The sequence below is a fragment of the Pinus tabuliformis genome, chromosome 7 (assembly GCF_031772625.1).
Source record: "Pinus tabuliformis cultivar Carrire ecotype Pingquan chromosome 7, CPIR1, whole genome shotgun sequence".
NCBI classification, from domain to species: Eukaryota; Viridiplantae; Streptophyta; class Pinopsida; order Pinales; family Pinaceae; genus Pinus; species Pinus tabuliformis.
In genome coordinates, this window is record NC_142293.1 from 759581052 (window position 1) to 759600473 (window position 19422).

The 19422-nt window shown below is 37.7% G+C and overlaps 1 pseudogene; it reads left to right on the plus strand.

Moving 5' to 3' along the window:
- Positions 1–9152, plus strand: part of LOC149249745 (ubiquitin-activating enzyme E1 2-like) — a 46564-nt pseudogene extending 37412 nt beyond the window's left edge.
- Positions 9153–19422: the final 10270 nt, after the last annotated feature.

Consider the following 19422-nt stretch of genomic DNA (forward strand, 5'->3'; position numbering starts at 1 on the left):
TGTGGCTTTTAAAGCCAATCTGCGCTGTCTATTCATTCTCTTTCTCAGGCTCTTTGGCTTCCCAATCTCTGTCTGCTCAGATCCCCCTCTGAGAATTAGCAATCATTGCTAAACACTTTCAGGGATGGTGGCCACCTGTACTGTAACAGAATGGGTCATTGGACCTTTGAGATCCCAAAATTGGTTTTTTCTGTTAACACAGAGAAACACTGCAAAAACACAGAAAATCCTCCAAAACACTGTTCATCGGATTTGAAATATTATGAATCTGTTTTATAACTCCTATCGGATCCACCTTTGTAGCGATATCACATCTCCACCGTTGATCTAGGAGATCCAAATCCAACGGCTGTGGTCTATTTCAGGCGTCCCTTCCGTACGGAGGTTAACTACCCAATGAGGGTTGTTTTCTCTCTCCTCGGCCTCGACACGTGGTAGCCAATGTATGGGCTCAAGCGGAGCCTGGCCCAAACCACTTACCGCTTTGTTCCTCCCGAAATCCCACCTATTTCATGGATTTCCTTTGCATTTTGAAAATATGTAAAAACACTAAAAATCCCGTAAAAATGGCTTTGGGCGGATTTGAAATATTATTCATTTTCATTCCCAAACCCCTTCAGGTCTGGGTTTTATCGCATCAGTGCTTCCCTTTGTATTTCATTTAATAAACGAAATACATGGAATTACATTAAAAATGCCAGTTGACGAATCTCAAATCTTATAAAATAGTGTTTATATATCCATCGAGTCCTGATAATCGTATCGCATATATATATGTGTGTGTGTGTGTGTGTGTGTGTGTGTGTGTGTGCATATAGCCCTACTCCATTGTGTTTGCCGATTTCGATTCTACGATGCAACGTGGGCCATCAATCTACGCGCTTGATCAATGATCCTCGTTGACTCCGCCGATCACCATCACAAGTTCCATATGGTCTCTGTCGATAACCTCCGATAACCTTTGCCGATAAGATCTGGACCGTTGATTGGCCAGAACCGACGGCTCCTATGCATTCACTATTCAAGCTACTAATAGCTCTGTTTTCACTATTTTCTTGTGTTTTTCGCCTCCCGATAGTGTTTTCCGATGTTTCTAAGGGTTCTTCCCATGCGCTTGTTTTGATCTTTTAAACTATTTTTGAAGACTTAGAGAGTTCTTGGATCCATTTTGGATCAATTGTGTTTATACACAAGTCACATCCAACATTTTGGATTTGAAAAACATCACTTGCTTCTGCAAATGGTTGTGTAGACCCCCTAGACACTTGAGGAGTATGTATGGGTTCTTGGGAGAGATACCCAACATTATTTCCATATTCCTTAATTATATGGTGTACTCCTATATAGTCAACCCCTATCTTTACCTGAAGTAATTCCATCGGATCCTTTGGTCCTCTACATACTTGATAGGGTAGAACTAGGAATTTATGAGAGTTTTAAAATCCTCCCACTTAAGTCACTAAAGGATTCCCCTCCAACCTTAGGGATTTCATATGGATTTCCCACCAGGTCAAGGCATGACCCTTTAGTTTCAAAGAAGTGAATGAAATTTTATGTCCTTCATTTATGTGATAAACATTAAAATAGGCTTATAACTACTACAAGCACTGATTTAATTTCAAAATGTCAATCTCACCTTGATATGTCTTGATGTTGAACTTTTCTTCTATCTTGAACAAGGACTGTGAATGATTCATGACACTCAAATTGGGTTTTTCTATTTATAGTTCTATCCTAGACTCCTTCTCTGGTTCTTCTCAATCCCCCATATTTACCTCTAATCTAACCTATTAGTCAGAACCTCTATCTTCTCCAATTCCAATCCTATTTTTTAGAGCCACTATAAGGAGTTTCATATTGCGGCTGATTTATACAACCTACTCTTCCAATGTTGAGAACCTCTCCTCTGTTCGAAATCCAGGGTTATTGGTAGATTCATCGACCATGGCTGGGGTTTTACGACATTCTTCTTAAACTAGTATGGATCCCCTGCAAATCCCCATAATGGACCCAAAGAAACATGGTTTGATACCAATATGATCTATAAATTGTCGTGGATATTCAATTTGATAGTTTGTCATAATAGCTCTGATAAAGAAAATTTTTGAACTCCAAAATATATACTATGAGGGTTAATTTATCCTTAGATTATGGAATTATTAAGCTATTTTTTACTGCATATGAATGCAAAAAATAAATATGCAAAAAGTATAAAATAGAACAATCATTCACAAAACCACAATAACACAAGATATGACCGAGGACACCCTTTTGGGAGAGAACCCAGCTAGAAGGTGAGGTTAATTTTCTCTCTCTTTCTCTGAATGGAAATGGAAGCAAATATGAAGGAGTGAGACCTCTGGCCCATGTGCTACTACAGAACACAAACCCTCTCTATTTGTTCTCTCCCTCTATCCACTCTCAACTATTATGCTCATCAAAGGAACAAAATGCACTCCAATAGAATGGAACCGCTTTTCCTCCTAGTGGGTTGATTATAACATATCCCAATAGTCAATTACAGGGTAAATTTAACCCATGCAACCCTTAATATGAGATACAACTCAACTCCTCTAGAGTATTTTTATCATGGTCATGTGGTTATCCCCTTTTCCATTAGTAATGGGGTTAATGTGGCATCCTCTCAAACCATAGTGGACAAAATATGTCAAGATCGTTTGTTTGAAGGTGGGGTATCCAATCCTAAAGACATGTATTTCATTGTGAAATTGAGTGCACATGCTTGTTTTTCCTTGGGCATACTTGGGAATGGGTTATTGGGTCACTTGGAAGAAGGAAGGGTTTCGGCTGTATTCTTGTTCCCTCACCTTAAATGGGGAGTTAATCCTCAACCCTAGTCCCATGAGATCTCCCCTACTAGCTAATAGCTTCGGGATGGGCACTATTAGGGAAACCTTGATATTGGAAGCGCAGTTTGGTTTTCCCATTTCATATTTTTCACCACCCTCCACACATTACATGCCATGTTTTGTCATCTTCCTCACTAGTTCCACATGACCACTGGGTCCACAAGGCTTTGGTACTCCCCCTCCCCTTGTCCACATATCTGGGTGGGCCTAGAATGTTTCCCCAGAGATTGATGCAACTAAAAAAAAAGATAAAATAATATCATGGCCAATACTATAAAATGTAAAAGGTGGTCGTGAAAATAAAATCTAGCACGTGGGCAAAAGCCAAACATGAGCTCTACCCTTTTATCATTAAGGTCATCATTATTGTTCCTAGGGCTCCTTGAGTGCCCCTTGCATCATTAAGGAACCCATGCATGTCCCAACCCTTGGTGGGCAACGAAATGCCCCACCTTAAAGGGGTAATGAATACTTTATCATACATAACATGCTCTCATCTCCTGGATCCCCGAGTAGTATAATAAAGAAAAATCAAGAAAAGGAAAAAGGAAAATGAAGAAGGGTGGAAAAACAAAGGCTGGGGTAACTCATGCAAAATTATTGCTCCCTCCTACATCTATATCCTAAAGTATATGGACATCCCCCATCATTATCACTGTTGAACCCATGGAATTTGGCCTTGAGACCCCTGTGTCCCAATCCACCTCATCATTATCTACATGACACCTACCACTTGAAGGATGTACCTTGGACATGTCTTTCCATTTATAGTATGGGAACACCTAATAGGGTTGTTTATTAGCCACTCCTACCTAGGGAGGTAACAATATTACATGCTCAAAACCCCAAATTTAGAAGGAAATCCCATTATGAAGTCCCATTTGAGCCCTTAACTAACAATCTTGGTTCACTTAGATGCACTAGTGAATTATCATACCTAATAGTTAGGAGATGCATTAGATCTTATATGTAATTGGAAAGTGGTTTCATCATGGGCTGGGAAACTTAACAAGGGCCTAATCCCACAAGAGGATCATATTGACACTTGTAGGGGATGCCTTGAGAGCCATGGGACTCCGTCATGTGATAGAGAAATATCTCATCTCATGGGCACCCTCAGCACCTTCAACGGCTTGTTCATTGCCCCACATTATTCATGAGATGATGCACTTAGACTAACCTTGCCCCCCAGATGGCTTAGTAGTGTACACATGGTTTGACATTTTATCCAAGGCCCAGAGGAGGTTTGTTTCACCCTTGATACATAAGAGGGAAATCTCCATCATCAATGCCCTCATTTGGAGCAATCTATAGGCTTATATTTCCCTAGAGACCCATGAGACCAGTATTTGTGCCCTACACCCACTTGAGGACCCACATGATGACTTACATGGAAAATTAGGGCCCTCTCACTCATCATGGCACCTAGAGGACTCAACAAGGCCCTCCAATGGCCCTTTTTCATCATTACATCATCAGTTTGGCTCACTTATGGATGGATTTTTCATAACTCGTGGTAGCTACTTGGTTGACTTATAACCAAGACTTGTTATTTTCACATTATTTTATAACTTAGGGGGCTCATCGATCTAAATTGAATTAGAAGAGACTCATATGAATATAGATGAGTCTCATTTGTGATAACTCATCATCATCACTTGGATTCTTCTCTTGTAAAAGAACTCACTTTTTCTTTGGAGACTATTGGATATTCTTAGACGCATTTTTACATTTGGAGCTGAAATTTTCCATCTTCTTTGGATATGTCTCATGATTTGTGGATGGATATATCATATTGTCATCTTGTAAGTGCTTCTTGTTGAATATTTTCTTGGAATTATGTCTAATGTATGGAATTGTTACAACTAGGTTAATTTTATTGTGCCCTAATTGTGGAAAATCATTTTTGGAAAGGTTCTTGGCTAGAAATTGCATATGTTATTCATTGTATGGAAAATGATGAATGTTCATAGTGGATGGAATTTTGTATTTCTTCCATAAAACTCCATATATATTGAGTGGGTAAATGTTAAAGGTTGGTTTCTAGGGCATCAATATTTACCCTCCTTAAGGACGGTTTTGGCCAATTTTAAATCATCTAAGACTCCATAGCCCAAAGGACTATGCACTAGTCTAAGAAGTTTGGTGATCAACTCCTCTCTTCTCCATATTTTCTCCTCCTAGAATTCAGTTCCCTAAAGGTAGCGCAGAAATCTAGCGCTTGTAGCAAAATTTTAGGGAGGTGAATTTTTAGAAATCCAAGAATTCACACATTAAGCTTAGGGTATAGGATATGTGCTCCAGGTTTAGTGGGCATCCACCCGAGTTTCATCCATAAAATTTATCACCCTAACTTCCACTCCAAGAGGGAAAATCTAGGTCTTTCTCTCTTACCTTGGGAACTTCTTTGAGGGTTGTATGAGCTTAGTATTCATTGGAATAAATCATAAGAGACCTTTCTCTTCCCTTTCCTTGACCTAGAGAGTACCTTGGAAGTATTTATTCCCATTCTTATTCATAAACCCTAGGTCTAGCACAAGCCTTCCTATTGAAAGTGCTAGAACCCACGACAATACAGGGAATCTCCCTTCTATGAGGTCCCAATTAGACCTCACACCATTTGGTGTAGGAGTCCCATCCAGTCATATGGTCTGACTGCCATTAACTTAAATATTTTCCTAAGCAATCAATATGAGAGAGTAGTGTGCATGTGCTTTTGAATGAACAAGAAAGTGTGCCTTGTGAAATGTTCAATTGTTAATGTATCAAGGTTCTTCTACTGCAAGGAAGGAAAGTGAGTCTCTAAAAGAAAAGTAATAGTACTAATCAAGTAAAGACACATGCAAATAACAAGGAAGAATCATTAAACATCAAGCGAAGTAGTCCACATAGACGCAACGATCATTAAAACATCACAGCATATTTCCAACAAGTTAAGCACCAAAGCCATTGAAATAGTTCAATTTATTTAGTACATATGAGAGCCAACATAAACCACAAACATTAGAAGAATAGTCTCAAAACATCCACGATCTATGCATGAAAATGTGTTGGCTGAAAGGCTTCATATATTAAGCAAAAGTTCCAAGATACATAACTACAATGAACACTACTAGCTCCAATAGTGGAGTGTTAAAGCCACTACTTGCTCCTCAAATGTACTATCTCTAACTCTCTAATGCATCGTGGGAGAAGCCAAGGTGAAATGTCATTTGCTTGAGTAATGAGGCTCCTTTTATAACTAGAGGTGTGACCTTTCATACCCTCATGAATCTTGGATTTTCAACTCCTAATAACTCATGGACTTCTATGACTTTTCAACTTCTACATGACTTTTGGAATTGCATTCATCTTTTGAACTTCTACATATGGCTCTTTTGTCCACATATGACTCTTGGACTTCCACGTCTTTTTCTTTACAATGATTACATAATTACATCATGAATTCCACATCATCATGTGGTGAGAATATGATAAGTCACCAATATGAATGACTTGGACTCATAGTGACTAATGATAGGGATTTTCTTTAATAGGTGACAAGGCTGCCACTTATGTCTTTGATCTTGCATGTGACTTTTGTTATGGATATAATTTAGACAAAATTAAATAAATGCAAATAAATAATAAATAATCGTAGTTATATTTTAATAGTCATTAGTTAAGTGAAAAGTCATGTCTAAAAGACATGCCCAATCATGAAGGGACACCTGCCTAGGTATATAAGAAGGCCCTCATTGTAACATTCCAACATACTTGTACATTTCATCTTATTAATAAAATATTATTTACAATACCTTTGTGTATTTACATTTAAAAGCACAACAACTCTAATTTTTGTCGCTATAGTGGTATCATATCCATTCAAGCCTTTGGACGTTATTTGCAACACAAATCTATCGTTAAGTCCATACCCTGAAAATCATGGAATTAAGTGAATATCGTAAATATAAACTTTTAAAGGAAATTGGAGAAGCATTACAACAACTAAAAGAAATAAAAAGATCATTTGCAGAATCAACAAAACATCTTGAAGCATATGCAACATGTCTAACAAAATAGAACATTGACTTGAAAGAGACTAACAATAAAGAATGTTCTAACCAAGGAAATGATGTTGAACATGTTGAGTTAGGATCTCCTTGAGGTGACATGAATGAAAATCAAAGTGGGTATATGACAACTGAGAATGTAAATACAATTGTAGATGAGGAAGATGTGGGTGCAGAGAATTCCAATGGAAGAAATAAATCCACTAATGGTGAAGGGGAGAAAAAAAAAATGATGACGAAAATGATATGAAACATAGCGAAGTCCCACAAGTTTCAGTTAGCCCAAATGATTCAACAATTGGAAATTCTCATAATAGAGGGCCACCCAGTCATGCTCAATAAAATCCACTTGTAGTTCAAGAAGAACATGCACATAATGGAGGACCTCCCATTCATGCTCAAGAAACTCCACATGTAGTTCAACAAGCACCCAAAGAGTCTTATGCTTCAATTCTTAAAATAAATGCAACACAACCCACTATTACACTTAAGAAACCACCTCTTGTGAGAACTAGGGTTGAACCAAATTCTACTTAACGTTCATAAACTGCTTCCATTTCTACTTCACCAAATTCTACTCTTGTCAATATGCCAGCTAACAACACTGGAGATGGAAGCGGGTGCTCTATTTTTATTGACAAATCACCTTTCAATATTACTCCTTCCTAGGTTGAAGAAGAGTTGATGAATTTTTGGGAAATAAAACCTTTTGGCATTCAAGTTAGGAGTAGGAAAAGCGGTAGATCCTGATTTGCTTTTGTAGAATTTGTAGAAGCAACTTTAGTCTAAACTGCACTATAGGATTCCCTTATTCTAATTCAAGGATGTAAGGTGGTTGTCAGGGAAAAACAAACCAAAGTTAGTAAGTCCACTTCTTTCAATAATAATTCAGATAACAACATTACAGAAGAAACTGGGTGTTCTATTTTTATCAACAACTTGTCTGCCAATTTTTATTTCAGTGAAGTTGATATTGGAAAAAACAGGGCAATTGCTTGTTGTAATAAGTTGCAGGAATTAAACACTGTAGTTGCAGTTTCAATTTCTACTGAATCTGAGATATCACTACAACACCTGTCTTCTTTTCAAGTGGTGGTGTTTATAGACTCAAGTGTGGAAAAAGCAATTGAATACAATGATTTGACTTTGGGCCAAAGTTTACTGTGTTTGATGTGAATGGTGAGGAACCACACATAGGTATTGTTGCTTTTGTTACTAATGAAAATCCTACTTTGGTATCATATGTGGACGATAATGAGAGGCTCCAAAATGATGATGGGGATCTTGTTGAAATTAAAGGTATGAGTGAGCTCAGTGATGGCAGGCCAAGAAAAGTTATGAATGTGAGACCATACTCTTTCCACATCTAGGAAGACACCACCAACTTTGAATGCTATGACAATGGTGAAATAGTCACTCAAGTAAAGAAACCCAAAATGTTGAATTTTATGCCACTTCGGGAAGCACTTGAAAATCTTGGTGAATTTCTTCTCAGTGATTTCTCCGAGATTGACTGCCCTCCACTTTTGCACCTGGATTTCCGAGCTCTAGATAAATTTGTTCATCAATTTGGGCATTTCCCTTTTGCTACTTCAGAGGAAGATGCAAGTAGATTCATTTATGTGGCAAAGGCTTTAAATTACAGTGACAACAACCTGATTAAGTTGGATGTCAATGAAATTGATAAAAATGTAAATGTGCTCAAGCATTTTGCTAGTGGTTCCCGTGCAATGTTGAATTCCATGGAAACCATGTTCAGTGGAATTGTTGGGCAAGAGGTTGTTAAAGCTTGTTCTGGCAAGCTTCATAGACTTTTCTAGCTCTTCTATTTCAATTCATAGGAATCTCTTCCTCTAGAACCCCTAGAGCCAGAGGACGTGGCGTCATTGAATTGTTGTTACAGTACCCAAATTTTTGTATTTGGAAAATAGATACAAGAGAAGTTGCAATATGTGAAAATTTGTTGTGGTTTCTAGTGCTCTAGGATGTGAACTTTTAAAGAACTTAGTCATTATGGGTGCCTCCTGTAGAATCCAAGGGAAGTTGACTATAACTTGTCATTATTGAAATTAATCTTAGCAGACAATTCCTCTTTCAGGATTGGAATATTGGGCAGATCATAGCAGTAGAAACGACGAACGTGATAGAAATACTGGGAATGTTCTTGTTGAACCTCTCAGACTTGCTATCTGTTTTGAAACCTTCGAATTCCTACGTATTTCTGTTGTGAGTCGTAATGGATCAATTGAAAACATTTTTAGAGGCAACATAGATACTGACAAATTCGTTTGACAAATTCGAAATAAAAAAAGAAATTCAATGAAATTGGTAGCTCTAATTTGTTCTGTCGGCCCTCTCATACCCCCGACATTCCTAGATGGACGTAATCCCGAAGATATGGAATCCATGGAAAATTTTTGGAAAAACATAGACCTCATCGATTGCCTGAACACGAAGGAACCCACAAGTGTTGTAAACATTTACTTTGACAACGTTTTCATTGGCTATTGGGACATTGAAGGCTCTAAGTTATTGACTAATTTTTGGGTGTGCCTAGAACAAGTGTGTCGTCAATATATTAAGTCAAAGAATGCAAGGGATATCAACCACAAACCATCCAACATGAGAGACGTGTGTACGGACATGACTGTATAGATTTGTACAGTGATTATTGAATAAAAAAGATAAATATTACAACGTTAACAACCTAATTATTGAAAGCACTTTATAAATTATTATAAAGTCGCTTTATTACATTAGAAAGTTCCTTTATAAATTTTTATAAAGTTACTTTCTTAAAAAATAATTAATATATATAGATATACAATAAATAAATAAATAAAATGAATAACCCCAATTCCAAGGGAGTATTACAAACAAATGCAAAGTGAAGACAAATGAAATGACAAAACACATAGTGAAGAAAATTGTCAGCAATAAAGCTTTGAGGACAAAGCTTTTTGAAGAGAGGGGCAATGTTATGGATACAATTTAGACAAAATTAAATAAATGCAAATAAATAATAAATAATCATAGTTTTATTTTAAATAGTCATTACTTAAGTGAAAAAGCATGTCTAAAAGACATGTCCAATCATGAAGGGACACCTTCCTAGGTATATAATCAAGCTCTCATTGTAACATTCAAACATACTTGTACATTTCATCTTTTTAATAAGATATTATTTACAATACCTTTGTGTATTTAGCATGTGGTTTGTTTTGTGGAGTCGTCACGGTTTAAATATATATATATATGGCATATAAGCAACTGGGGGTGGTGAACTTTACCCTTTGCGATTGCGATATGCGATCTCATCGCATCCTGACTCTGCTGAGGGTCGATTCATAAAGCACTTCCCCTTTGCGATTGCGATATGCAATCGCATCACATCTTGACTCTACCGGGGTCGATCCTGTACCACTGCCCTTGCAATGTGAGATTGTGATTTATCACATCACACCCCTTCCCTGCTCGAGACCGATTCCTAAAGCACTTCCCCTTTACGATTGCGATATGCGATTGCATTACAACCCTGATCGTGTCGGGGCCAATTCTTTAACACTTGATCCACCTTCTATCCGTGATATGCGATATCGAAATTGCAACTTGGATCCTGTCTGGGCCGATTCATAAACACTTGCCTTTTACAATTGTGATGTGCGATTATCTCATCGCAACTTCTCTTGCCTAGGGACGATTTGAAACTGTTGACCTCTGCCTTCTACAATAAGTAAAATGTGGGACCAATGTTATCCTGCCATTTGGCACTTCCCCATTCGCTGGGAGTTTTTCCACGCCATCTTCTCCTGCCCCCTGTCCAAGTCAAACATGATCTTTGACTTTCTCTAACTTCTTCATATGAGCTCAAATTCGAGTGTTGTTCGCATCATTGGAATCAGTATGATGAGCACTTAGATTCAATGCTAAGTTTATCTAGATTCTGCCACTTTGAGTTTTGAGCCTTTTTACCATGTCACTGGTACTTTTTAGAGATCCACCTAGATCACTAAAAAAGAGAGAGAAAGCTCAAGGGAGGGTGCAGGTCCAAATGACAAAGGAAGAGCATTCGGGAGACAGGAAAGGTGTAGGTCCAAAGGATAAAGGAAGAGCATTTGGGAGACAAGAAGGGCACAGGGTGCAGGTCCAAAAGCTGGATGGATGAAGGTTCAGGCTTCCCAAGTGCACCATGTGCTCAAGAGAGACAAGAAGGGCACAGGGCATAGGTCCAAAAGCTAAAGGGATGAAGCTTCAATCTTCCTAAGTGTGTCATGCGCTCACCGAGGAGGAAGGCTCTTGTAAGGGTGTAGTTTGGAACAAGGAAGGGGAATGATGCTTGGAATGGCGCTATGCGCTCTTGGAGGGTGCAAGGTGCACTTCTAAACATGGAAGGGGTCCTTCTCAAGGCTTAAGAGTGCACCATGCAATCCTAGCCTTAGTGGATTAACTTGTGCAATCAAAATTTGTCTAAGTTTGAAAGATAGAACAAGGGGCGAACACAATGAGGCTAGACACTAAATCAAGTGTGACACATACCAACTCATCAATAAGACTTAGACAGGCTTGGATAATGAGGAATACACAAAAAAATTCCAGTTTACAAGCACTCCCCAAGTACAATAAACAAAGTGTGTGCGACTATGACCAAAAGTGTCGTTTTACAACAAACAAAGGTGTTATGACCTTGAAGTGCACTAGAGATCTTCTAAACAATGTGAAGACTCTTAGTAATGATCAACAACACTTGAAACATGTGGAATGAATTGAAACAACACTTGAAGATGAAAGAGACACTTGCCACGACAATTTGGTAGGATCCAAAATTTGAGTGTGGGAAAATTTTGGAGGGTGTTGTGGTGGCGACAACACTTGGCAACACATTGGGTGAACTTCAGCTTCTCTGCCTAGGAATACCTTTCAGTTAAGGGTCAGCCCTTCAAAAATTATTGATTCACTAATTTGGTTACCTTAATTTCCCCTTTTGACCTGTTTATAAACATAGTGCCTTGCATCCCTTCTTTTGGTTTAACACACACAAAAATATGCCATATCACAATTGTTTCAATCCAGGAAAGGGTAATATGCACGACAAGTTAAAGATATTAAGAGTATGAGTTTTATCTCTGGTGTTGCTCTACAACAAGAAGGCTTGAACATTACCCCGATGGAGTCACTACAGGAGCACAAGCGTTGCTTCATTTTCGGTGAGCCTGAACAGTACCCCAACGAAGTCTTTTTTTTTCAATGGGAAGAAGAGGGATCCCGACTTATTGAGAGCAGAGGAGGTTCCCCTTCAGAGAAGTATTAATATAACCTATGATATTGGTTTGTTGCTATATATTTTCCCCTTATCCTTTCTCTACTTGATTGGATAAGCATGTATAATGCCAAGTAGATTCAGTACCAAGTTAAGGAGTTAGGATACTAGAATAGATGCGGGTTTTATAGGTTCTCTTCTTGAATTTATCATATTATTTGTCTGAACTTAGCTCAACCTAGGGTATCTTCCCAAACAAAGAAGAAGAATTGACAGATAGCCAAGCATTGTAGTTGTCATATTCCCTCTTAATTCCACCACAAATCCATTCAAATCCATGCACATTCACACAAGGTCTTGTTTGTGTATAATGACCAAAACACAAAACATGACAGGACATGAATCGACACAACAAACATACAATGGATGTCAGATGAAAAAGAGAGAAACTGTACAAGGAACACAACTTAGTATTGGTACTGAAAATAATGTTTAAAATCTTGACCATTGATGGGAAGAGGGTCATTCCTCCCATATAAAGATGTCATCTTGAAATAATTATGGCAAAGCTTCTCTTCGATGGTGTATGGGCCTATCCATAGGGGCTGGAATTTTGTGTGTTTTCCTTTCTCTTCGTGCCCTTTATCCCACTTCAATACTAAGTCACCCACATCGAAAATCTTAACCCCTGTGGATTTCTTATTGAACCATTGTTTGACACGGTTTTGGTGTACGAAAAATATTTCTTTGGCTTTGAGCCTTTCTTCCTTGAGTTTAAGTAAGTTATATATTATGCGTTGAACCAAAAGGCAAGGTCTACCTTGGAACTATTGGGAGAGATGTAACGCTGGGAGATACAATTTTGGTGGCAAGATAACTTATTTACGATATATAAGGAAGTACGGTGAAGTTTTGAGACAAGGTTTGGGAGTTACATGGTCAAGCGCAAAGTGCATTCACCAAAGTATTGTGCCAATTCCTTTATTAAGAGAAAATGGTTTTCTTCATTATGCGAATGAGATTCTTGCTTGTTGATTCAACTAAACCATTTCCCTATGGGTAATAATTTAATGCATTCTTTAAAACAATCTGATTTTCTAATGCAAACTGACAAAGTTTCAATGAAGAAAAATAAATTGCATTATTAAATACAAGAGACGTTGGAATGCCAAACCCGGTTATGGTTTGGACGACTTCCTGGCCGTTAACTTGTATTAAAGGAATTGCTTTGATCCACTAGGTGAAATAATATTTTGCAGTTAGAATTTATCAATGTTGCTTTGACGAGTGTCAGAATATTTCTCCAATAACATCGAGTCCCCACTGTTGGAATGGTTCCTCGACTATTATTCGTAGTAGTGGGGCGACTGGCCTCTGATCTCGACCAACGCATCTTTGATAAGTTGGGCCCTTATAGGTATAAGAATGTGCATCCTTCAATAAAGTGGACCCATAATAACCAACCCTCATTACTTTATGTGCAATCGTGTCACCCGCAAAGTGTCCTCCTGTTCGTCCATCATGCAAATCTCTTAAAACATTCTCTGTGTCATGTGGCTCTAGGCATCTTAGCAAGACACCATTGTGGTGCTTTATGAAAATCACTCCATGAATGAGTTGATAAGATAGAGATTTAAGGTGAATTACCCTTTTCTGCTTATTCAATAAATGCTCAGGAAAGGTTCCATGCTCTAGATATTACTGAATATATGAATACCAATACATTGTTGAATTTGTCTAGGGAAATTGTTCAATGTTATACATTTATATTTCTTGCTCCCATCCTGAAATATTTTGTTCTGCTATATCTCTAGCTTCTGCTGCCAGTTGACAGAGGCCATGACCCTTAATAGTATGAACTAATTTGAAGTCTAGATCATATTCTTGCAAAAAAATCATCCAATTTTCCCTATTCTCACCCAACTCTTATTGCACAAAGAGTGTTCTAACCACTGGTTAAGGCACATAAATAATTGTGTGATCTTTAAGAAGATAGAGCCTGAAATGTTTAACAACCTTATAAACTGCATAAGATTGTTTATCAATGGCATGGTAGTTCAATTCTGACCCCTATAAGCTAGCGCTCATAAAATAAATAGGTTGTCCATTTCCCACATGATCCTTTTGAGTCAAGAAGACTACGATGGGTGAATCAGAAGAAAAAGTATAAAGCAGGAAATTCTTGTCATAATCAGGACTATATAGTGCAGGTGCATCAACAATAGCTCATTTGATATGAGCAAAAGCATCCTTCTCCGTTTTATCCCATTTATAGATTGCATCTTTATTAATCATCTCTTGCAATGGTTTAATGATCTGAGCATAATCAGAGATGAACTTACATAGGAAGTTAATCTTCCCTAATAAGATTGCATAACTTTCTTGTTTACTAGGAATGGGATTTGATCCATAGTTTTGACCCTCTCAGGATCAACCTTGATTCCGCTCTTTTCAATGATGTGTCCTAAGCGAGTGCCTTCTGACACACCAAAGATTCTTTTCTTGGAATTGAAATAAATCCCATACTTTCGACATCACTCAAATACTTTTTTTACATGACGCACATGGTATGATCTTATTTTAGGAAACACTGTTACATCATCCAAATATACCATTACGCTTTGACCAATTAGGCCACAAAAAGAAATGTCCATTTCTCTTTGAAATGTACCACCAACATTGATAAGTTCAAATGGCATGCACTTAAATGCAAAAGTTCCCCACTTGGTTCTGAAAATGGTTTTTAGTCGGTGTCATTCTGCCACTAGCACTTGATTGTAACCAAAGAAACCATCTAATAGCGAGAACATCTCAGACACAGATATTGTTTGGAGGATTTATTCCATATATGGCACATGATAATTGTCATTGTCTGATGCTCGCTTAAGATTACGAAAATCAACACATAACCTTATTTCACCAGAGTTCTTCCTTACAGGGACCAAATTCGAAAGCCAAGTAGAATGTCTAGCCCTAAAAATGATCTGAGCATCCAAAAACATCCTTAATTCCTTTTGGATTAGGGGCTCCAAATTTGGATGAACTTTCATTAGCTTTTGCTGAAATGGTTTCACCACTTGATGGGAATGCCATGTTGGATAATCCAAGTATCATATGTTTTTAAGTCATCATAAGTCCATGCAAACACATCATGGTACTGCTTGAAAAGGCGAATGAATGCTTGCCTTTCTTGTGGAGAACAACATGTACCAAGGTTTACATATTTCAGATCTTCTTGAGTTCCCAAATTGACTTTCTCATGAGATAGCTTTGAAATCTGAGTCTTAGCATTAATTGGTCCTTTGAACCAGTTTCACAGGTCATAACTATTTTCCAAATACACTGCACCTTAACGCATAATATTTCCTTTCAATGTATCAACAACTTCCTACAAGACTTTATCCTTCTCATCTTCTTCAATAGTTTCATCCTTGAATATGTTTGCATTAGCCATAGAACGCAGTATCTATTGGTCGTCATTGAAAACATGAAAATTAGTCACATTATCAGGCATAGATGGTTTATATATAATCTCTATAGAAAAATCATTTTTCAAAGGTGACATTCTAGTGGATGCATTAGCTAATTTGTCTGCAACGACATTTCTAATTCTAGGAACAAAAACAATATTGAAAGCTTTAAAGTAATTAATCAATTGCCATACCTCCTGTTAGTAGTTTTTTAAACTTGGTGAAACACAGTGGATAGTATTTCGTACTTGGCAAGTAACCACTTTTTAATCACCAATTACCTTGAGAATTTCTACCTTCAGGTCGATAACTTTATTTTAACTAAGAACGAGTGCTTCATATTCAATGGTATTGTTTGTGCACTCGAACTCCAAATGAAATGAAAGGATGCACTTCTTGTTTTCTGGGTTAATGAGAATGCAACCAGCTCCAAAGACATCTTAAGTTCTATTGAGAAATCTAGGGGAAACAAATTGGGTGATTTCTCTCGCTTTGATAACTGCATGTGACGTATTTTTACTTAACTTAATTAGCTTCTTCTTTTTATTGATTATGTTTAGTGTTATTTTCGTCAAACAACTACCAAACCATAAAGAATAATAAGACAAGAAGACACAAGATATAGACGATCATCCAGGGCCAAGACCTCTCCAACTGAGAGGAAAACCCACAAGAATTCTTCTCTTCTTATAGAACTTCAATTGATGAATTCCAAGGCCTATGACCCTTCACCAAGACCCCTCCAAGACCAAGTCAAACCTTTCCTCTTTAATGAGTATTCCTTCCAGCAACTTTGACCACAGTAGCTTCTTTAACAACTTCGACCCCAACAGTTTCTTCTAGAACTTCGACCCAACAGATTCTTCTGCAATTTTGACCGAGAAGTTTCTTCTAGAACTTCAACCCAATAGTTTCTTTGGGAACTTTGACCGAACAGTTTCTTCTGGAAATTTGACCCAACAGATTCTTCTGCAACTTTGACCCCAACAACCATCCAACACTTTGAATTTCCCAACAACTGTAGAAACCCTAACACAAGAGAGAGAGAGGCACAAAATATTCGATCTTGCTCTTCTTCTTCTTCATCATCCTTTTCCAACTTCTATCTTGAGGAAATCCAACTTTCTTGAGTATATGTCCTAACATGTTCGAGTTCCTTTTTATATGTAGGCTTTTGAGGGGTACAAATTGTTATCTTTATGTTGACTTGTCCCTTCATGTAGGTCGACTTGTTGCTACTTGTTTGACAAAGTTTTGGAGGGCCTCTGTCTCTATTTTTGGTTCAAATAAATTTTCTTTACAATATGAAACATGCCGAAAAGGGTCTTCAGTACATGATAATGACTCAATTGACTTGTAGGCTAAATGAAAAGCCCTAGAAGCACTCAATGGGTGCTTGACGTAGAAATGAATTTCCCTTGAGCATGAAACCCATGCCTCAAGAATAATAATAATAAATTTATTTTCTCTTTACATAAAATACATAAAATCATGACTACATGTGTCATTATGAAGATCGAACCTAGTTACATATTTCAACACACCCTCTTAACTAGGAAGGTATTCATAATCCATACAAGGTACTTGGACATTCTAAATCTTGAAGATTTTTCATAAGAAAAGTCGGATTGGTAAGCCATCTCTCTACATCATTTCAACTAGCATTGTCACATAGAAAGGCCTTGACTAATAGCTCTATCTCTCCATAATATCAAATCACAATGTTGGCGAGACTAATCACTGATAGAAGCCATCATCATTGTCTCTCAAGGCACATACCCCCCCCCCGGGTGTTCACAGGGTATGTCCTTCCAGGACTATTCTTATCTTGGATTCCCAGTCCTCAAAGAATATCAGTCCTCTTTGACTACACTTATCTTGGATGCCCTAGCACATCCTCAAAGAGTATCAGATGCCAAATTCTTACCCAATCCTCCATTCTTTCTTCACGAAGTGAAGACAAGAATGATGTTTATATCTCTCCCTCTCAACTAGGGAAGATATACCCATTCCTATAGCAGGAATCTACCCATTTCTATAGAGGGAATGTTCCCAAGCTCCCTCTTATCCACGGACTTGTCCAAGCTCCCTTGTAACTTAGGGATTTTCTTCCAACGACTTTCTGCCCTTTGGTGGAGATCATGGTACTGTTAGCTTCTTGTGGGGCTCCTTCTTTCGATGTTATGAATTTCATCGTAGGGCATCGGTCATCCATCACTTTCCTTCATGAACCATATCAATCATGTCATCCTTCTCTTCATCAGAGAGTGATCTTCCAGTCAACATCTGGATTTTCTTCATACAACTACCTCTTCCAAGTCATGTTTCCTTCAGGATCTTCCATCTAACCACATGAGTGCTAGTTGTAGGTGACATCTACAACTCTCTTTCAGTAGCCCTGTATCAACCCATACAAATGTTGTTCAAAAATAAAAATAAAAATGAACATCAAATCAAAGTTACATTTTATGATGGCCTTTCATCATGAAATCTACTTCGTGCAACATCATCATTATGCACTTTCATAAAAATATCTCCAAGATTTTCAATGTCAAGGGTATCCTTCCTTTCCAAACTTTATCAAGGTCTTCATACCTTCCTCATGGAGATGCCATACCAAATTCTTCTAGTCATCGGATGTTGATTCCTTATCTTATGTGACCATAGTTGCAACTTTTCCAAAAAGCCTTCTTCTTTTCCTCACATATTGTACCTCAGGAACATAGTTCTTTCATCTTGTCAACCACATCATATTCCATTTTAGGACATATTATGTTGACTTCATCTTATCAATATGTCAACTAGTTTAAGGTGTATACCTTTATGTATCAAGCAAAGATTCTTCTTTTTCCATCATGCTCATATTCAATCATGCTTTCTGCAACTATATGATGACATGACTTAATCTATCAAATACATGCATACATACCTCTTTTCTTCTTTTGGTCATCTAGACTTTCTTCGGCAGCTACCTTTCCTTGATTGAAAGTACTTCAATTATCTTGACCTGTTGCACTTGCTTGCCACCATACCATCATCCTTCTAAACAATGTATCCCACACAAGGTGGAATGATCAACGAGACACTTGCTTCTTCCAAGTAGAGGTGAACCTTCTAATGAAGATTCCAATGGAGGATCTAGATTATCCTTATCCAGTAGAAAATCCTTTCTCATGATGATGATGTATGATGAATTCCTTCTATCATGCTAGATGACTTTCTTTCAACCATATGTACTATATATGCTTTCAATGAGGTTACCAAGAGCTACTTCCTTTATATGATGACTACTACATCCATGTAGACTTCTACTTCAGTTATTCTTTCAAGCTTCTCTAAAGATGTCATGAGCTCTCGCTTCAATGGTATGCTTCTAATATGATGCCATATTTTACTAAGATGCATCTAGTCATAATTCTTCTCATATTTACTGCCATGGTGGAGGTCTCTTTACCTCCTCCTTCTCCTTTCTATGCATTGGGGAAACCATAATAGTGAAGATCTATCCCTTTGGACTTCTTCTCATCACGTTCTTCCACTTCTTTAGTGATATGAGCTTCATTTCTTTCTTTCCTCTTATTGTCCTTCTTGAATTTCAGAAAATCTCTTTTGAAATGCCCATATTCCTGACATCCCATAACATTGGATCTTTGACATATACTTCTTCTTTTTCTAAGAACCAGATTTCCCAAACTTTCCTTTTCTCTTAGCCATGGAAGCAAATGCTTGAACTTGTTCCCCTCATCCCACATCGCTCTTTGCTTTTAACTTGG